The sequence below is a fragment of the Triturus cristatus genome, chromosome 1_1 (assembly GCF_964204655.1).
Source record: "Triturus cristatus chromosome 1_1, aTriCri1.1, whole genome shotgun sequence".
Taxonomy (NCBI): Eukaryota; Metazoa; Chordata; class Amphibia; order Caudata; family Salamandridae; genus Triturus; species Triturus cristatus.
The window spans coordinates 1,255,103,693-1,255,126,160 of NC_140579.1; the positions used below are offsets into that span (position 1 = coordinate 1,255,103,693).

The 22,468-nt window shown below is 44.5% G+C and overlaps 1 protein-coding gene across 1 annotated transcript in view; it reads left to right on the forward strand.

The window, feature by feature from the left end:
* The first annotated feature begins 7,960 nt into the window (after positions 1 to 7,960).
* NGF (nerve growth factor) overlaps positions 7,961 to 22,468 on the forward strand; it is a 466,973-nt gene continuing 452,465 nt past the window's right edge. The window contains exon 1 of the mRNA XM_085599792.1: positions 7,961 to 8,084. The gene's annotated coding sequence lies outside the window, so the exon portion shown is untranslated. The remainder of the gene's footprint in view (positions 8,085 to 22,468) is intronic.

Sequence of the window (22,468 nt, forward strand, 5' to 3'; positions counted from 1 at the left end):
ATAGCAAAATGTTGGAACTGATATTTGAGGTAACTCTTGACATAAAACTTCTTGTACTGATTTTATAGGGGATCTCAATGACAAAATGTTGACCCATGTATAACAGGGGGAATTTTTATATGTACCCATGCCTGTGACTGAAGTATCCATGGTAAGTTTCTAGCACTGTCATATTGAATGTACTCCCTGGCATAAGGGGCTCACTCATGAAAAAATTATGGATTTGGTATAGTGGAAGTGATTTCCGACTTTAGACATTTGATAAAAACAAGATCTACTCCTAAGAAAGGTCAGGCTTGCCTGGTGCACCATGGAAGTACTGGAATATTTCATGAATGCCCTATAAGGGTCTAATGCATTTTAGCAATTTTGATCTCAAAAGTTTCAAAAAATCTTCAGGGGAGAAGTCTACTCTCTATAATAAATCTGTTAACTTGTTTTGCTTGCTGTAATTTGGGGGAAGTATCACACCCCACCATTTACATTGATCTTTTTCCTCATATAATGGATATGAGGTTAGCTCTGACCCATTTCTGGAAATGCCTGCCCTGCCCCATTGCTGGGAGCAGGACTGGCTTTAGGATGGCGCGACCAGTGCATTGGCTTTGGTGGGGGGCGCTGTGTTTAAAAATAATTTTTGATTTAAAATCACATGAACTTCTCTGTGCATCAGGCAGTTTTCAGGCAACAATAAAAATGTCAAGATAACTCTGGTAATTAATGTTCCTACTGGTGAGAGTTTGGAATTTTTTATAGTGGCAGTTTTGGCTCATCGTGAAGTAGCATGGAGGGTTAATGTGCCTGCTGCAAAGAACTTTTACCATGCACATCACAGAACTGAATGTGAGTGAACTCTGAGTAGCACTATAAAAAAACTCAAATGTTCGTCAGAGAGAGGTTATGGAAAGATGAGGAGCACTGTTGAAGATTGGAAGTGAGGGAATTCATGAAGAAGGAGGTTATGGGAGAGGAATGCATCAAAAAAGACTGTTTTAACGGCTGAGCTGAAGTTCGTATCTAGTTGCGCCCCTGAGTTGAGCGAATAAGCATAGATTTGGGAATGGTAGATCTGCTGTATTGAGAATATGCCCAATAATTTGCAGCATGCCACTCTGGGGATAATCAATAGTTCTTCTCTTTGTTAGGAATTACTGAGCAAGAAACCCTTCCTAAAACCTCCAAACTCCAGCCAGACTTGAGGTTGGAAAATCGTGTAAGAGAGCAATGCTATGAACATGATTTTGCACATTTAAAGAAGGAGCATAAGACAAATGATCTCTGTGATCTCTTTTTGTCAATGCAGAGGGGCTGCTAACAGGTAATTTTATAATTGTGTTAATCTTGAGACTAATGTTCAGCATATTTATGAAAATGTTAGAATGGTTAGACTGTCTCTCACTTCTAATGCATGGAATTGGTCCACCAATGGTAGAAGGGATAGGCAATGTGGTTTCTGCAATTTCCCAGGTCAAGACATCATTCACCCTATATTAATGTATATGCCCAGCAATCACTGTACTTAAGAAACACCAGTTGAGATCAATGTTTGTCATCCATCAAGTTATTCGAATTTTTGATCATGTAAATTTTTTGCATAGTTCAGATGCAGTTATTTTTAGAATTGATACTTTTTTTATTTTTTTATTGAAATCAAATTTGGTCAAATTTGTGACAGATAATATGCATCAATCACTAAGTGCTTCATTTGAAGATTGGGGAAATGGAACCCCTGTCAAAAATTGGTAGGCTTAGTTGGCTCCGCCATCAGAAACCTTTGACTTGTGACATACTCGCCAAAGGGCCATTGGTCAATGTATGTCAGAAGATATGCCTGATTGGAGGTGTTCTGTTTGAAGTACCTTTTAACAGCCCAGGACTGCCAGGAAAAGCCTGGTGGTCTTGAACAGGAAACAACAAATGATTGAGTGTGCTGGGACAAAAACTTAAATTTTTCTGTTTTCTAGGGGAATCAACTCCAATACATGGGTTGGTTTCTAAGAAACAAAAACGTTTGTGAGGCGGTGCCACAACAGAATGACACCCACTCTGCAAACTTCTGTGATTTCTATGTACCAACTGCCAGTGGTGGCTGGCATTATTCGCTGGTGGTAGGGCGGGTGCAGGCGCACGGAGGGCAGGATAAGGAGGGGTGGTTTGAAAACGGTAAAAAAAAAAAAATTCAAAAGCAACACTTACCTTGCCGCGCCAGTCCCGCGTCTCTGCTCCTGTGCTCCTCGTCAGACCGAGACACGGGAAGCATATAAAAGAATCCCCTGACCAATCACAATGCTGCAATGCAGCGTTATGATTGGTTGTGAGCATCCTGATTCGATGCTCAACCAGGGAATAGGGGCCGGGGCTTGTTCTCCACGCAGGCTGTAATTCAGCCTGCATGGAGAACAGGGAAAGTGCGCATGACCGATTTGGGCGGCCCGAGAGGGCCGACCAAATAGTCATTGCGTACTTAGGAGTGGGCAAACCACTCCTCCCCTGCCCTTCTCCAAGAGTAGAGCAGCCTCGCTCACCCACCCGCAAAGCAGCAGAAAACAAAATGATAATAACTTAAAGTTATCATCATTTTATGTTTCCTTTACTTTGCAGTGCACTGCTTAAAAGCAGTGGAGCGACGCTCCTCCGCCATAGCAGAGGAGCCGCCCCTGCCAACCGGACATGCAAATTACACAGAAGGGAGTGAGATCCCCACCACGCAACATAATCGGTATGCTGCTAAGTAAGAGGATGATCAGTTGATTAGAATCTGCAAGACCTTATTTTGTATTTTCGAGATGCATTTGTAGTTTATGTTTATAATATTGTTTCCATAGGGGCAAATACGTTATGCTTTAACTTTTTGTCAAATTGCGTGAATATACTTGTAGATGGATTTTACATTGTGCTGCTATATTTATTTTTATATTTTCACTGTTTTGTTGTATGTAGTGACACATTGTTCATGTGTTATCATTTCGGCACACGTGACAATACCTGACCTTCCTGTTTAGGTGTGACCTGATAGCTGTCTGCAATGCCTATTGTTATTAGTTTTTAAGTATTATACATAGAGTTGGCTTTCTTTGCACCCAAAGGATTACAGCCATGGCCTCTTGAATTATACAGCAGAGGAGGACCAAATTATGCAGTAGGGTTGACTAAATTATGCAGCAAGATAATGCACATGGAGCGGCACAATGCAGCACATTTTGGGAGACTATTACTTCATCATTTTGCCGTTTTTACACATTAACGCTGTCTGGGCAAAGGTTTCACATCATTGGTACTAGTTTAACACCGAAACACAGAAGTAACAGAAAGATAATCAGTCAGCCTTTGCAAAGGTCCTTTACATCGGCGACAACAGGCTAGTTCCTTGTTTGTAATTTGTGATCCATTTGTGCTTGATGCATTTTTTTTAATCTGTCGATTATGCACCCATTCATGGATTATGAGGCAAATTCAGCAAATCAGTAATCATGTGTTAACGCCACAGTTGCAAAATCGCATAATTCCGGTGGTAATGAGGATAGCGAGCCCGCCTCACCCCAGCATTTGGTGTGTCAAGCCACCTTCTCTAAATGATTTCTTAGCATTGATTGTGGACCTATTTTACATCTCAAAAGTAGATTGAATCATCACACTTTGATTTCGTTATCTATGAAATGCATTCTGTACAGAAAACAATATTTTGTTGCGTTCTTCTTTCAGTGCAGCAAACTTTTTGTATATATTGTTGTAATCAGTGCTAGAAATGCAATCCATACGAAAAAGCGTGCAAACAACTCATGGGCTTTGCAGTAATGAAGCAACGTTCAGGAATTTAGCAGCGAGTGGTCTTGCCGTGTTACGCAAATTATGCAAAGGAGTTTGTGTGAGTGTTTATTTCATAGTAAAGGCTGCTGGTTGGATGTCACGGCGGATTGCTCCGAAGAAGAGATGAGTCCTATTAATCTAAAATTAAAGCATTGAATTACAGCATGAAAGATCTGCAGATTTGTTTTGGTATGCAGCAGAATGCTTGCAGTGCAGGCCCGAGCAAAGAACGGGGAGTTTGATGACAGCTTTTGAGCTTACCTCTCTGTTGCTTTGCAACTTCTCACACCCTCCCATAAAACACAGACCTACATTCGACATTCCACAGCGGCGCGTGCAGTGCTATAACATTCATGTCCATACAGAAGCCCAGAACATCACGCGCCAGAGAGCGAGATGGAATGTGTGAAACTCGCGGGGAACTTTGCCAGAAGCATTTTTCCTCAATTACTACATAGAAATATGCATATAAAAGCACCCTCTGTGGAAGCTGGAGGAACAAAGTCCTCAGAAGATAGTGTTTTCGTCAAGTGGTGACTGCTCCCTGACAGGACTCCGTTAGGGTTAACTTGTGCTGAGGCATGGCATTTTTTGATAGTGTGCCTGTGGGCTCCGCCCAATCAGAAGGCTGCTGTCCACATTCCCGCCCCCTCACCACCATACTGTAGGAACCCAGGGAGTGGCACTGCGCTCGGATGCCTAGACTGCTCTGCACAATGAATTAGATGTTCCCTCTCATGGACCGAGGTGGCCGCTCCCTCTGGCAACTGAGAGACCACAGCTACTGTCAGAGAAGCTGTAATGCCATGGGCCCAGTTTATTGACCCGGATATGGTTCACTGACCTGTTTATGATTTATTTAATTAATTTGGAAACATACCTTGTGGAAGTGTGTGAAGGTAATGTGGACAGCCTGCCCGGCTTACCGTGCACTGGTAAATTCCGTTTTAATCAATGTAAAACTAAAGGCAAAATGTAATTATTCCTTGGTTTCGTAGACACTTCCTTTATTCCAACAATTCCAAAATAAATATATTTATCACGAGAGAAAATAGCTTATTCCAACTGCATGTGTATCTCCAAGCAGTGCTTGTATCATATGTAGGATTGTAGTGAGTGTGCTTGAGAAGTCATACTGCCCCTCATTAGTTGCTGTACAGTGCTTTGCACCTGGGTGGTCGTGAAATCAGTCACTGGCATCAGTGCCTCAAGCTGACAAATCCATTTCCCTTCTCTTACTTTTGACACAACACGTCGTCTTAAGCACCAGCAGTGAATATCGCTCTGAAGTAGTATTTAATCCTGTGACAACCTGAGAGCGGCTCGCAGCTGCAGTGTGCAAGTTGCTTAGAGTGTGTTTGACATGTGACCATTTTTAAAGCTGGCTTGTTTTTACTTTGTACAATGTTGTCTCCGATGTACGTTCTTGTTTTGCTGATCATGGAGTTTTGGACCCTTGAGTGGGTAATGGAAAGAAAGGTAGTGGAAGGTCACAGAGTTTGTCACATTTGGGTTAATTCCTACCTACTCATAGAAAAGACTTTGTAAATATGATGCATAATGTGGATTCTTACAGGAGCACTGATCGGTCTTCTTAGGCGCCTATGGTTGGAATATGCACAACAAAGGGTTTTGCTAGGTTAATTTGGGGTGCGAGGGGCACGGTGCTGACATCATTATGAATGGCTGCTTTCTCTGGATTCTGAGATGCTTCCCTCTGCAGGATGCAGTCTGGATCCTTCACATGTAGACATGTAACCACACATTCTGATGGTGTTTTAAGGACTCAGGGATACACCTGAAAACGTCCATCTTGCTTCCATTTCTTTATCACAGTGAAGAGGCGAAAAAATGTGAATTCTGTGATCCCCAAGAACTTCTTGAAAACAAAACTAGTCATGCTTGCTGATTTTGTTGTTGATGCAAATGAACTCTAATAGAAACTTAAGATGTTAAATGGAGAGAGAGATAGAGAGAGAGAGAGGAGAGAGAGAGAGAGAGAGAGAGAGAGAAAGAGTAGCACCAGGAATGGCTAGGTCTTACGTAGAGGACAGTGAAAATAAATCCTGGGCTATTGTGAGTGGCTCAGAATTGAACTGAAGTCTTACTTCTGCAGAACGTAATGGGTGAGGACTTTTGACCATCAAGGCAGGGCCGTTTCTACCATTAGGCAAGCCTAGGCAGCTGCCTAGGGCGGCAAAGGGGGGAGGGCGGCAAAAAACATGAGTTTGGGAATCCCTTAAATAACAATCAATAGCTAAGGATTTGGAAGGGATACATCTGGAGTAATGTATGAAAAAAAAGACCAAAACAGTGTCTGTCCTCCTCCATGAAAAAGCGATTGGAATGTACACCTTTCATTTCCGGCTGCTCGCATTCTTCCGATAGTCTCACATTTCAGGGCAGTTTACTGCCAATTTGAAGGCTTTCCGTCTGTGTCACACAGAGACAGATTTAAATTAAAATATCAGATTCACCGAGAAATAACACCTAAATAGTTCCTAATTTTAAAAAAATGAAGAGATTTGGCGATTTGAGGCTTACACAAATGTCCGCTCTGATTTATTCGGCTCTATGTTCCAGGGGATCTCCGTCCATCCTGCTCACTGCAGTCTCAAGTGCTGACCCCAGGGAGTGTGGATAGTGGAGTAGAGGCTGACATTGGAAATTGCCGGTGTGCAATTTATAGGCAGGCCCTATGACCGGAGATGAGTAAACATGACAAAATTGCAGAGAAAGGGACCAACGTTTCAGAGGGGGATACGTCTGCCCAGCCCTTCACACTGTAAGAGAGGCCTTATTTACAAGGCAGCGTTAAGTGGCTTAACGCTGCCTTGTAAATAAGGAGAAGCCCCTATCGCCACAGAAACGTCATAAAAAGTGACGTGCCTGTGACGATACGTGCTTGTAAATATGCCCCATGGTTTTGTAAATATTGTGGTCGAAGATTTCAACGTAATACCGTGGCTCTGATGGATAGATCAGATAGGGAGCTCCCACAGCTGAAAGATTCAAATGAATACTTTTCTTCTAGCCTGGATGACAGGGGGAGACAGTGATGGTAGAAAACAGGAAGGGGAGCATTTTTCAATTCATGCCTTAGGCGGCAAAACACCTAGAAACGGCCCTGCATCAAGGCTCAGACTCTCTTCCAATGCAACAATCATGTCCACAATATAGGGAATTAGATCTAGTTTTCTGGTTATATTATCCATCATAAAACCATTAGACCCGAGAGCAGCCCTCCTTTCCTTGCTTTTATTGTGGGGGCCTTGTCAAGTTACCTTACCACACTTTTTGTACTTGCAAATGGAATTTGAGGCACAAACAAAAGAGGAACCGCCATGGATTCAATCCAACAGACACCAGATGATTTGCCATGTGTAGGATATTCTGTAGGCACAGGATGACAGCATTACTACAATCTGCACCACTACTTCCCGAGGCGTCATAATAGAATAATTACTTTTGCCTAACACGTGGCATCGCAGCCTTGTAGCTTTGTTGCAATGCCATTGTAATCAGTGACCATTGTTCCTCATCAACTCTGTGGCCCTCATTTTACTGGCCTCAGAAGAAAAACGGCGTGTATCAACTCTGCAAGGATGTGAGGCTTTGACATGCTTGTTGAACGCACACCTCTGCAGCAGATTCATTAACCCAGTCAGCTGCAGGTAACCAAACGATCGCCGACAAAGGGGACGTGGTCATACACTTGCATAAAACAGTAACTGTTTTAAAATGCACTACTCCTTGTCTCCCACTCACAACTTTTATTTACGGGCAAAATTCAGCATTTACAACTTGTAATCCTGAACTTCCTACGACAAAGTATGCACCAATTTTTTTAATATATATTAAGAAAATGGTTTCACTATTCTGTTAGCAAAAACAACATCTTTCATTTTTGGGAAATTAGATGACGTCCATGAGGTTTCTGTGACAGATCAGGCTTTTATTTATTGTTGTCTGCAAGAAAAAAATGTAATGATTTTGCACAGCTTTGAAGTCCCTGAATTGTTGTGTCTGGGGATGAGGTTGTGCTCCTCCTGGGCCGGGCTGCAGACGCTCTCGGCTGCGGGCGGCTCTAGGACCCCGGGGAGACTCCCTGCTCTTCCCTGTGTGTATGGGAGCAGCTCGCGGCTCACACTTCGCACACGTGGATTGCTCCGCTGACGCAGAGAGCTGCACTGCGAGGACCGGGCTTGGAGAGGCGAGGGCACCGCTCCCTGGCTACCTTCCCCCGGCTGTGACGGGCCCAGAGCTGCAGCACTGAGGTGAGTCTAGCCTTCATCTATGCCTGCATTGGAACACACATTCTCTCTTTTTGGCTAACAAAGTTTTCTTTGGACGGCTGCGCAGATTCCTGGTGCCCTAGTTCCCTGTCACCACCCTCCATCCTACTTCGTGGTCCTGCCAAATAGTGTTCAGGGGAACAGGCTGCGACCAGAAACACCCACCCTTGTGAGCTGTAACCCCGGCACCGTCAGGGGACCTAGCTCTGTCACCGGGAGACCCAGGTCTGTCACCCATATCGCCCATTTCAGAGAGCCAGAGGGCCAGCTATGTGACGCAGGATTCCCTCTGTCACTCAGGAGATCTGGGTCTGTCACCTGACACCCGTCTCTGTGCTCACGGCACTCAGCACTGTCCCTGGGACACCTAGTTCTGTGACCCGAGCCTCCCACCCTGCAAACGAAGAGCCGTCACACCCAGCACATCTCAGTTCACTCTGGTTATGAGCAGCCCTGGGTCACAACGCAGCGCTGTCACCTTGCACAGATAGCTCTGTCACACAAGAAAGCCTGCGGTGTGTGACCAGGACACGCAGGAGTGCACCGTGCAAGCTACGCCGTGACCCACGGTACCCGGCACTGTGAACAGAAGGACCAAGCACTGTGTGCCGGGAGCACCCTACAGTGTGAGACACCGTACCCAGTATTGTGACCGGAAGCACCCATCACTCGAAGGCACGGCACCCAGCACTGCGACCCAGGAACGCCCAAGACTGTGAACAGGAGTAATCAACACTCCTATCCACCGCAGTCAGCGCTGCAATCTACAGTATAACGAATTCAGTCCCGGGAGCACCCAAAACTGTGACACACAATATGCTGCATTGTGACCCAGTGTCTAGCACTATACGGCAGGATCACACAACACTGTGAGCAGAAGCATCAACTCTGTGACCCATGAACATCCTGCTCTATGATCCAGGAACATCCAGCTCTATGAACCAGGAGCATCCAGCTCTATGACCCAGGAGCATCCAGCTCTATGACCCAGGAGCATCTGGCTCTATGACCCAGAAGCTTCTGGCTCTATGAACCAGGAGTATCCGGCTCTATGACCCAGGAGCATCTGGCTCTATCACCCAGGAGCATCCAGCTCTATGAACCAGGAGCATCCGGCTCTATGACCCAGAAGTTTCCAGCTCTATGACCCAGGAGTATCCGGCTCTATGATCCAGGAGCATCTGGCTCTATGACCCAGGAGCATCTGGCTTTATGACCCAGAAGCTTCCGGCTCTATGACCCAGGAGTATCCGGCTCTATGAACCAGGAGCATCCAGCTCTATGAACTAGGAGCATCCAGCTCTATGACTCAGGAGCATCCAGCTCGGTTATCCAGGAGCCCTCAACACTGTCACACACAGAGTATGTTACATTGTGACCCAGCAGAAGTGCCTAACACCGTGTACCAGAAGCACACAACAGTGTGATTGGAAACATCCAGCCCTATGACCCAGGATCATCCAGCTCTATGACCCAGAAGCATCCAGCTCTATGACACAGGAAAATTCAGCACTATGACCCAGAAGCATCCAGCTCTATGACCCAGGAACATCGAGCTCTATGATCCAGAAGCAAAAGCTCTATCACCCAGGAGCACACATATCTATTCCCCAGGATCATCCATCCCTATGACCCAGGAGCACACAGCCCTATGACCCAGGATGATCCAGCTCTGTGACCCAGGAACATACAGCTCTATGACCCCTGAGCATCCAGCTCTAAGACCCAGGATCATCCATCCCTATGACCCAGGAACATCCAGCTCTATGTCCCAGGAGCATCCAGCTCTATGTCCCAGGAGCAAACAGCGCTTACACTGTCACTCACAGTATGCTGCATTGTGACCCAGGAGAAGTACATAACACAGTGCCCCAGGAGTACACTACACTTTGAATAGAAGCATCCACCTCTATGTCCCAGGAACATCCAGCTCTATAACTCAAGAGCATCCAACTCTATGACCTAGGAGAATCCAGCTCTATGACCCAGGAGCACAGAGCCCTATGACCCAGGATCATCCAGCTCTGTAACCCTGGAAGATCCAGCTCTATGACCCAGGAGCAAACAGCTCTATGATCCCGGATCATCCATCCCTATGACCCAGGAGCATCCAGTTCAGTGCCTTAGGAACATCCACCAATGTCTGACACAGTATACTGCATAGTGACCCTGGAGAAGTACATAACACTGTGCGCCAGTAGGACACAACACTGTGAAGAAAAGCATCCAGTTCTATGACCTAGGATCACTCAGCTCTATGACCCAGGAGCATCCAACACTGTGATCTGGAGTACCAAGAACTTTGAGGGACATCACCCAACACAGTGACGTACGCTTTCCAGGCGCTCTTATTAATAACGCCTAGAACTGTGAATCAAAACAGCAGAAACGATCACTGTCAGGAACACCCAGAACTGTAATCAGGAGCACCAAGACTGTGACAGAATTCTCCGGGACCACGCAGGGCTGTGATACATTGCTTCTGCCTTGTCGTTGCAGGGGCATGAACTTGGACATATAGTACTGTATGACTGGAAGTGCAGCGTAGCATGGGCTTAAACCAAGGGTGGGCCGGGACAAGTCAGGGCTATGGCTCTGAGCCTAGATGATGATTGGCTGCTGACTAGGATGGTTCAAGGATGTGAGCTTCAGCAGTCAGTAGTGAGCTGGAATAATGCATTCTTTGTGGTCCAGGACGCACAAGGTGGAACATGAAGGGAATGGAGTGCTAGGGTCTAAGATACACAGTGCAGTGATCTTGAAGAGGAGGGGCTCTGCTTTCACATAAGTATGGCTGTGGCTTTAGATATGCAGGGCTGAAAACTTGGACAATACAGGGCTGTAAACATGGGAGGAAGTAAGCATAGTGATATTGGATGCTGAAAGGTCGTGAGCTTTGTCAGTGTCGATTCTGAGCTTGGACAAAAAAGAATGGGGTCATACCCCTTCGCCAATTGCATTTTTGCAAAGCAAGAGTTGTGAATTCTAGGGTCTTTCAGAAAAAATCTTCAATCTACAAACACTTGTATAGGTCATAACGCTTCTATTTATTCTAATTCCATATGTTTAAAGGGTTAAAAAAAATGGTCCAAATCTTAAAAAACGTCGAAGCTGTGAGCTCTGGTAACATATAACATCAGAATGGCAAACACAGGCCACAGAGTTAGAACGTAAGAGCGTTCATCGTCAGTGATGCAGAGATCTGAGGTTTGCCACAAAGGGCGGTGAGCTTGGGCAATGCAGTAATGTGAGCTTGCATTATGCAGAACGTGTACTTGAATGATGCACTGGAATGGGCTTGGATATGAAGGATTATGAATTTAGATAATGCAAAGGTCTGTGAGTTCAGAGATGCAGACTTTGGATTTTGAGATGCAGGTGTTAAGCCAGGGCAATCCAAAGGTTTGAACTCGGAAAGTGAAAGTGGCTGTGACCTTTGATGGTGAAGCGTTGTGAGCTTGGTTTATGAAGGATTTAGAGCTTGGACATGGAGGCGTGTGGGATTAGCGGTGTAGACCTGTGAGGTTTGATGTGCAGGGATGGAAGCTTGCACAGTGAGTAAGTGTGAAGTTCTCTGCTCTGGGCTCTCACTAGTGCTCCCGTGGATGTGTGCTTGTAGGATATTGGGCTGTGACGTTTGTTGCGCACAGCTGCATCCCTTGACAGTGCATGAATGTGAGCTTGGAGATAGTTCAGGCAGTGAGCCTTTAACATGCTGAGTGTGAGTTGGAAGGATTTAAAAATGTGGCTCGAAGGATCAATGGCTGCAAGAACAATTCAAAAATGTGAATTTTGGAAATGTAGGGCTGTGCGCTTGGAAAAGGCAGAACCGTGAGCTTGAGCATAAAACACCAAGGGTTAGAACTATGAACCACAATCTCAGGTGTGAAGAACAACCAGAGTGATGCACGTGCCACCCTCCCAGATGTTCCATCATCTCATTCGGGATAAATATACCATTATGCCATATCATCTACATATCACAGGTGCTGTCAACGCTGCATCCGTGTGCATCATCTGACATCGTGTTGTTCTAGGCATGAAATCATCTCAAACGTGCTGACCAATGACCATGACATTTCTCGTTATCCAACGCGTGGTGAAGATGCCACATTCCCTGACGTGCTGAGCTGATTGTTGGGAAATTATCAGGCGTTGATAAGAAACACGGGTGTGTAACGTATTTCATAATCATCACAAGGGTAGCTTTCGCCTTTCTTTGCATTATTGCCAAAGGATGGTTTTTAGACCCTCCAGCCAAGAAGTGCTCCTTATGTTATGCGCAGTGATACATTTGAAGGGCTACCTCGACAGGTGCAAGTGAGTTGCACTACACTACTCTTCTGTACAACATAGTTCCCCACTACAGATGTGTGAACATCAGATGCCTACATAAGCTTCCTGAGCTGCAGCTGTCTGAAGAGGTGACCTCTGTGGTCTGGAAAGTTCACAACGTTGTACTGAAAGTTTCGATACAAATATCAGCTTAATTTAGCGGATCGTGTGTTGGCATAACGGGGTGCTTGTGTTGCGCGTCGAATAGTCTCCGTGCCACATGCCCCCGTGCCTGTCCATAGCTCAGCATCCGTTTCTCTGCTGTCTCCTCTGAGCTCCTCCAGACAACAAGCTGTTGATTTAGCGAGTGTGGCGACTGATTGCGGGCGCTCTCGTGCGCAACAGCGTTTGAAGCACCTAACCCCAGTCTCTTCAGTCACTCAACAATACCTCTCTGTCCCTCGCACTCAGAAGGGCTGCAATTAAATGGCCTTCTGTGCTAAATGAGTTTTTAGGTCTCGCCTGGCGTAGGCTGCGCACATGCGCAGTCTGCTGGCGAGATTTAATGATTTGGGCCATTTTGTGTAAAGGGCATTAAGCCCCGCCTCTCTTTTCCATTGGCTGGCGTCACCGTTTATGCTAAATGGTGGCCAGCCATTGGAAAAGAGCTGGTTGTGACATTTTCGTTCCGCTTTTTCTGCCGTCCGACTTGGACGGCCTCGCCTGCTTTCCTTCTGAAGTAAAAGGTTTCTTATCTTTATGGGGCCAAACACATGGCCCCGTCAAGATAAGAAACCTTTTAGCAGGCGAGGCCGTCCAAGTGGGACGGCAGAAAAAGCCAAACGAAAACGTCATGACGAGCGCTTGTACTATCTTTAAAACGACCGTGCTGTGCTGTATTTCAGAGAAGACGACAATATTGATAGTCTCTCGTCTAGTTTCAGGATGGCATCTCTGGTTGAATTACATCGGGGATTGAACTTCTGCCTGGCTTCTTGTTTTCCTATCCCAGTGCCTGAGAACACTCCTTCTTGTGAGATCTTTGTCCTAGGAAACGAAGGGATATGTGAGGAGGGGGTTAGGGGTGTGGCGAGGCCCGTTACTGTGATTGGTGGTGCAGGCCCTCATTGTGTCTGCTTTAAAACGTGCAGTGTCGCTGGTGCACAAGGATGGCTGGGGGCGGGAGTGTTTACTCTTGGCACAGAAACATGTGCAGCTACCGGATTGACTATTGCACTGCTTTTGGGGGTATACATTGGGGCTCTGTCTAGTCTGTTGTTCAAATGGCTGTTGTTTATGGTTCCGTAGGTAGCTGAACCTTTTCCTTCCGCTTGCATCACCGCACACACCCTCGCGCTCATTGCCCCCGTTGGAGGTGGGGAGCGGTGGGTGTTGATGAAAATGATCTGATAGCTTCTGATGGGCTCTTCACAATTCTGCTTCGATAGTTTTTAGTGAAACAGCCTTAGCTTAGTCCTCCGGCTTCGCTTTGTCAAACACAGTTGAATGTTTTCCAGCTGACCACAGGCCGTTTATTATGTTGCAGTCACTTCAAACAAACTGTTGTTCAGTCGTTGCCTTTGTCCTCGCTCTGATAATGTTGATCTCTCATCTAGCCGAAACGCGGCGGCCTGTCATGTACTGACTCCTAAGCAAATATTTACTATTTCACAATAACAGAGGCTGCAGTACACAGGCGGTTCGGGAAATTACGTTTGACTTCAATTGCTGAAAACGTGTTTATGGTGAATCAAGCTGATGTAATTTCACCAACCTCGCCTGATTGAGAGTTGTGTGATTTTTATTTTTAATTACGGGTTCTTACTTTATTTAAGTGTTAAGTAGATTAAGATACAGTCTCAATCTTTAACGAGCCATTTTATGTACGCCTAAACTCGGACTTAAATATGCAAGCCCGTATATATTGCGTTCAGTTGCTAAAATGCACGTGGATAGGGTGATACAGTGTTGCCCTATTTTGTTTTAAACTACTCGTTCAAGGTAAGTATCACAGACTGCACCCTTTATTTACAAAGCTTTACCTCAATAACTTTGTTTCCGCCTTGTGTAGGCAAGTTGCGTTTACCAAGTAGTTCGAAAGTAGATTTTTTTTTCTGGGGGCGTCGTTTGAGAACTACTCCGCTGGCTTCTTCATACTAGGTTTCTAATGCAATTAGGAACTGTAGTCGGGCGTTTTGCTATAGAATTAACACCTCTTAAGACCGACTCTGGGCTAGAAAACGTCATTCTTTCCGCCGCCCTGCTTTCTTCCTGTTTCGAATTACGGAAACATGTAAAATGAACCGGAAGTGCATTTTAATGAGTGACTGATTTATGCTACCTTAAAAAATAACTGTAGATTTTAGAATGATTACACCGTTCCATGGTATTATATAGGATTCGATTTCCCAACCGATCTATTTACAAAATATTCAGCCTCAAAATTATCTTAACACTAGTGCGATGGACCTACTTACCAACCATCTCTTCTGAGGCAGTTGAAAATGCTCCCTTCTCTGCGTTGTCCAATGCCAAGTATTTATTTCTGCCAGCATTCTTTAGCTGCAAAGTGAATAAACGGTTTGTAAAAAAACATAATCTGTTGGTTTAGTGGTAGTATGTCCGTTATGTTTGCAGCTGGAAATTCTATGTATCTTAAACCTTTTGCTTTCAGTTCATCGGCCATAATTTTAATATAACGGATTGACGAGGACATAAAGTTAGTATGCTTGTTTCTCCGACATTCATGCAGTGTTTCTTTTCAAATCGTTTTTTATATCAGAATTTGCAAATTCCTCATATTAAACGCAAAATACTATTACACACTGTGAGACGCATACAATCAGTAATGCTAACAAAACAGCATTGTAAGCTCACCCAAACTCCTGGTGATCAAACACAATCAGCCGGAAATCAGTCTTTGGTGGACTTACCAAGAGGAATTCATTAAGGTACTGAAGACTGCAAAGACTTATTTAGATCTCTATAATATTGCAGTGTTCGGCACTTCTAGTAGAAATGTTTGCTAGTGGAAAGTCTATTCCATACACTAAAGATCTATGATGGACAATCTTGTAAGCCAAGAAGGTGTTTATATAAGGCGGGCGTGCCATCTTCGGTCACCATTACAAATATCCAGTCGTTGTGTAGTGAGATTGACAGCCTGCATGCTAGCAGAAAAAGGATTGTTTTGCGTGTCTTCACTGAGTCCAAAGAAGGGGTAAACACTTGGACATTGGTCGGTCCCTAACCTGCTTTTTCCTAGATCCTTCATAGATCCCTCTTGCAACGAAGTGGCTCATTTATCTGCCCTTACTGTAGCTCAGATTAAAGTATTTTTACTTCAGTGGGAATTTAATATGACAGACCCGCCTAGCACCTGATCAGGTGATTGTGCATCGAACCCTTTAATATTTCCCATCATGAATGCTTGCTCGCAGGCAAGGTTCACCCTAACTCCTCAAACTTCTAGCTCATCTATCTATAAGTGTATCATAAAAAACGCCCTGATTTGGAGTGTGGTGGTAAATTCCATTCCATGTGCAAACATTGTACCCTACTTTAAAAGTGACTTTTAGAAATGTGACTGATTATGGACTCCTATATAAAGCCTGCCCAATTATGAATACCAGTCACTCCATTTGTCTTTAATTTGTGACTATCTTGCATCTCATTGGAGTTTTGACAAAGTTCGACTTCTTATTGTCTGAAATGAAACGTGTCAGCTAAAGCATTCACATAACTGAAAACAATTAAAGATACATTTATCAATATCTTAAGTGCCTCAGATTGGTTCACTTTATTATTGGATCCTGTTATGGTGTGCTGGATTATGCTAATTGTTCATTGTATGAAAGACTGTGAATTAGAGTCAAATCTAGAGCCCAGCACCCAATATAAATAACATTTGATTCCAATCAATGTGGTACATAGTTAATTGCAGGAAAGGAGTCTCATTTGCAAGCACACTGCACAAGCGGAAATTAGCACAGGGATTTGGAATGTCAAGTTTTTATTGGTATTGCATCTGTGGTGTTTTACTCTGACAGTTTTCGGCAAACATGCCAACCTTTCTCTGGAAGGAGATATTTGCTAAAAAGTCATAACATACAGATTGTGATGCAATAAATAGTAACTCTACATGTTAAGCCATATTTTTCCTCCAAAACTTGGAATAGGAGGTATTTGTTATACCTGCTAAGTACCTCACACCAGCGTAATGGTATTTACTTTCAAAACTACTTTGCTATGCCAACCGATAATTCATAATGCAGGTTAGACTTACCTGCTGCAAAGAGTATTCTTCCACAGTCCAGCCAGGGCACTTAGATCAGGTGTGCAGGCTATTTTCGTCATGTGGCGCACTCACCAGACGAGAATGGGCAGTCGTGCTTTTACCCACCTTGTTGCCGTCCACTGGAATGCCCCTCTATTGAAACTGTGACTTAGTCTCAAGCTGTTTAGGAAGCTTCCTAAAACTTGTTCTTTTTCAAACAAGTCCTTATTCCTTCTCCGTCTCTTAGTAGGTCTTTCTAACTTCATTTTTCTTTGCTTCTTCTGATTTGTTCTGGTTTGTGCCAGGATATCCCTTTGGGGATGAGTGTGTGCAATATAAATCCTTTTTACATAAAATAACACTGTTAAATAGCTCACCTTGGGGTAATGGTATTTACTGGGAGCTATATACACCACTCCCTATTGCAAGGCATTACAAATAGCAAAAGGTACTGATGGTGTGTCCGATATATCTGCTTTATTTAAAAAATTGAACTGAGATCAAACAATAAAACAAGCATTGGCATAGCCAATAGGTCTCGCCTTTGGGACCTTATAAGTAAGTGTTTAGTTATCCAGCACAATGTCCTTGGTGCAACAACATCAACTGTTGCATGGCTAAACAGGTTATAAGGTCCCAAAGGCGAGACCTATTGGCTATGCCAATGCTTGTTAAGCGCTCTCAGCAGGGAGGACGGAGCCGCGAGAAGGTGAAATCTGACATGAGCTGCCTGGTCGCTTCTCTGGCTGTCGTGTGCCGTGGTAATCCTTGCCAGGCAGGCTGAGAGGAAACACACTGCGCAAAGCCTGCACTTTATCCGGCAGAGGCATTTCTCGGCCCTGCTGCAGAAATGATGGAGACAGCTTTGCGGGATTACGCTGTCCCAATACGCTCTTTGAGCTCTTCTTAAGCGGCATTAACCTTTACTTGAAGCTCGGATTGTGTCGTTTGATGCATTCCTTCTCTCTACTGCAGGCGGCGCGGGGGGAGGGGTTCTGGCAAAACCTTCAACACAGCACAAGCTACCTTTGTGTTTATAACTACAGGGCCTGGTCTGGCTGCACGTTTGGAAGATGTGGCGAGAAGGCCTAAGAGACCACTGATAGGAACATGTGTGTTTTTGTCCCGCCGACTTTCATTACCCAATAGGAATTACGTAGCTCTCGCACCCTGTGCGCAAAAGCAATGTGGTACAGTCTGCGCAGTCCGCGCTACCCTCCACCACACATCCACGTCTCCATTCCTAATACTATGACAGAGGAAGGAAGGAACTGTGACGGAGTTGCCTCGAGATAGTGTAGGCATTTAGTAGATGGCAAATTCACCTCTCACAGCAGCTTTTAGTGGGGACATTTATCGCAGTTTTGTTTGATTGTCCATTTTATATTTTAAGCGAAAGGATTTTGCACTACTGCTCTTTTGAGCTTCACAAAGCGGAAATGGTGGTTTTAGTGTAGAAGTCCAAATGTGTGGGTATTTTGGCGTCACTGAGGCAGGGTGGATGGTGGGTGACAGAGACAGCTCTGAGAAGCTGCCTTATAGCCTCCTGCACTAAGGTTGTCTGTCGTTACAACGCATTCCGTTGTAAAGCATGCCTTTACCACGCATGCGTTACAACGGAATGCTTTTTCCACGGACAACCTTTACCACGAATATTCCTTTACCACGCATACTTGCATGGTAATGGCATACTCTTGGTAAAGGTTATACCTGTACCCTTATGTGACCCCCCAATCCTTATTATAATTACCCCTGCCCGTTACCCTCAATCTATATATATATTTTGTATACTTTTATTCCCCTTACCTCTTCCCATCCTCTCCTTGATCTTCCTTGTTGACGTCCTACGTCGTAAAGAGGAAGCGGCATTCAGTTTCCTCTAAAACGATGCAGATTGTCACCACTTCCCGACGTTTCAACTGGTTCTTTTTTTTTGGGGGGGGGGGGGGGAGACACCCCCCATCCCCCTTTTTTTCGCACGCATTTATTTTTATTTTTGGGGGAAGACCCCCAAAGTCCCCTTTTTCTAATGTTACCCTTTAACACCCGTCTTCGCCGACATTAAAAATCGACTGAACCGGACGAAGATGAAGACGTTCCAGTCCAGCTTGCGTGGTAAAGACGGTTGTGGAAGGCATACGCGTGGTAATGACGTTTACGTGGTAAGTGTACCGTTGTAAATGTAACGCGTAGAAAAGCCTTCCTGGTTAAGGATGTTTCCCCTGCGCTAACTGCAAGTCTCAAAGAACTTAGTAACTAATATTTAAAATGACGTTACTGGGATGGTGACTCTTGGAATTGGGTTAATAAAGATAAATATGGTTAAAACGATGAAAAGTTTGAAAAATGCCTCACTGCATACAGTTTGTAAGCAGCATTTTAATGTATACCTCCAGGGATTTGCACTGTTCCAAGGTAGCTATGGCATTGCATCTATATAGCACATTTACACACAAAGTCACTGCCATCTTGGAAGAGTACAACATTAATAAAAGTATACAAAATATAATTCCAAGAAGCATTTGTTATTGCTTGTGCTGAAATTGTACAAGCATTGGCAAAGTCAATAGCAGTGGGCAACCATCTTTGTTGTCTTGTAATTCTATAAGCATTGGCAAAGCTAATAGGCCAGCTAGACCAATTGGTTTTGTCAATACTTGCTTAGTCCTGGGAAACATAGCATATCTTCTCTGAGTGAGAGAACTACCAAGTCCTCATTTCCAAAATTATCTTTTCTGGCCATCACTATGGTACTGTGGGCACTTTCACAGTACTCAAGCTATTTAAAGGAAGGCAGAGAGAAAGGAGATAAGGCAGAAGAGAAGCAGAAAGAGAGCATGAGCAAGAGAAACCAAAGAGACAGAAAGAGAGCCTGTCAGGCAGAGACAAAGTCAGTGGCGTAGCTAGATGTACTGCCACCTGGGGCAGCCCCTAAATTTGCCGCGCAGGGGGGGGGGTGGCGTGCAGTGCCGTCTGTTTGTGAATCGCCCCCCAACAGAGACGCCATTGCAAAGAACGGGTAAGAGATAGGTATTTACAGATAGACATACTAGGAGATAGACAACCATGTAGACTTGTTTCGGGGGGAGCGGTGGACAACTTGTTCTCAGGCCCAGGGAGAAGGTGGTAGTCGACAGACATGACTCCTGCCGACCCCGAAAACAGTGCAGTCCTTGGCGAATCGCCGCCCCCCCCCCCCCTCAGCAGCTACGCAACTGCAAAGAGTGGATAAGGGATAAGTATTTACAGATAGACATACTGAGAGATAGACAACCATGTAGACTGTCAGGTGATAGTAAGTAGGAGTAGATTGAACTCGCGAAATTTCATTCTGCAGAATTCCGGGGAGTTACATAAAAACTAAGCAAGATTCTGTGGAGTTCTGCCAATTGACGGAAACATGCATCTCATGCTATGATTTAGTGCCGGTAGCACGTTCTGCACTACCCAGTACGTAGGAGTGTGTGGCCATTTGAGTTGATTTTGCTGCCGCTCAAGAGAATCTACTCAAGAAGCAGACCTCTGACTGCAAATGCGTGCGACCACCTGCATTAGAAAATCTCGCCAGAAGTCCTTCTATCAACCAGAAATTTTGTCAGAAACACCAAATCTCACTCACGCTCAGCAGTTAGCATTTCTGGAACCTCACGGGAGAAAAAATTGCACAACGTAGTGACTGGCGGAATTTGGCCAGAGCTGTTTGTTACAAGAGTAAGATGGAGTTTCCAAATTTCTACAATTCCGCGAGCGGAAATAAATTTTCCGCCCGGGCTTAATAGTAAGACAGGCAAGGTGGCACCCAAGGAGTCAGACAAAGAGAAACAGACAAAGAGAAAGGTAGGCATGTAGAGGGAAAGAGAAAGAGCAAGAACAATTAGAGAAATAGAGAGAGATAACAAGGTAGACTGACATTGAGACTGAATGTTTCTTACATTCAGGGCACCTAATTTGAGAAAAGTCTGCTTCATGATTTAAATCGACAGTAGTATTTTCAAAAGAGAGAAATTTTCCAGTGCTAAAACATCAATTACAATACATTTTTTATAACCTAGATCTCTTAAATAGCTCAAACTTCAATATCAGTCTTAGAGCTGTCCTTATCTGGCCCAGCGGCTTGGCTCACGAGAATGTTGGACATTTTAAGACTATGTACTTTTTCGCTATGTTGAATATGTGTTTGCATGTACCCGTCCTGCTGCATAATCTGTAAAGCACTGATGCCCTCGGTGGTCATGTACGCGCTTTATAAAACTTTCTAAATAAATAAATAGGCTTGTATAGACGAGTTTATATAGCCCCATTGCAACGTGATAGAGAGTCTTCCCAGCTGACTGTACACCACAAACTGCATGCCCTTGATAAAAAGCCGCTAATTATTTGCAGGCTGTTTCCCTCAAAATGTTGTATATTTACCAAACATTTGTATGTAATGTGATAACTTGAATGTAAATCCATTTTCTCTAGAACAGCTGCCCGGCTGTCGCTGGCATTGCAGCGACGTGCAGTCCTTTCAAATGACATTAGAACAGGTTTGTACTTTAGCCCGGGCGGTCGGACGGTGGGCTTTTCGTTAGATGCAGCGTTGGAACCTACAACCAGGGAGCACGCGCCGTGGCAGCCGCTTGACTCACGGCTGACCCCTAGTGGCCGTATCAGCCTGCACTCAGTTTACAAGAAAAAACATTTTATGTTCACCTACTCCAGATAGTTGAACGTCCAATAAACTTTCTCAACGGCACCAAAGGGTCGCTTTTAATCGTCAGTATAAACTGGTGTCGCACCACTGGTTGCGCGTCCGTCAATTAAACTCTCTGCCTTCCAGATGTGCTCTGCTAGGTGCTGTCGACGACAGTCCCATCGAATGCTCTGGTGATTACTGTGGTTACTATGAACTTACGCAAGCTGTCAACAAACAGTGCAGCAGGCCTCATAAACAGAACTTTGTTTTCTTGGAAATGTTTCAGACCAATTTAGACTAAACCCAAAACAGTCAGCTGCTTATGCTGGGATTATGTGTCATGTGTAGGGTGTGTGTGCCCTATATGAGGCCAGGTCTCCATCATTTCAACGAACGGGTTTCACCTCGAACTTGTGTGAATCTATTCTGGCTCAAGTCAGTACTGAGATTGTTGATGTGAGTTTAATTGATTCCACATATCATTTAGGGATATATTCTGTGTGCAATAAAACACATCTATTTTAATGAACTAATAACGTTTGTATTTATATATCTAAATCATATGAATTGTACGAATAATTTATGTGGAGGAACAAGATACTGCGCTTCTGCCATGACTGAGAGCTGTAAATAGCAGCTCTCAGGCATAGCCATATCATGGAGGTGAGTGCTTGCTCCGGGCACAGCTCTACGCCTGTTTCTGCATGAACGCCCTTTGTAGAACGCACACATTTTACTCGGAACTTCTCCAAATGAGTGCATGCGCTTCAGACAAAACAACTCGGAAACAGTGAGCAGTGTTTCTGAGCTGTACTGTCTGCAGCACATGAGTTTAATCAGAGGAATTCCGAGTTAACTGTATGCGCTTTAGGAATTGCAATTTCATAAAAAAAGGACAGCTGGGCTCTGTGAGAACGCACACTTTCATGATACGGCCCTGATGGTGCTACTAATCAGTTTATGGTACTCAATTTTCCCATGGCATTCAGTTCACTGAGCCATCATCCGAGTATAGTTTAACGCACAGCAGTCAGGCTGCTCCATAAAGCTGGTCAGCTGAGCTCTGATTTAATGATGAGACATTGAGAGCACATGGACAATGAAGGATCGTTTTAAGGATGAATGAAATTTTAACTC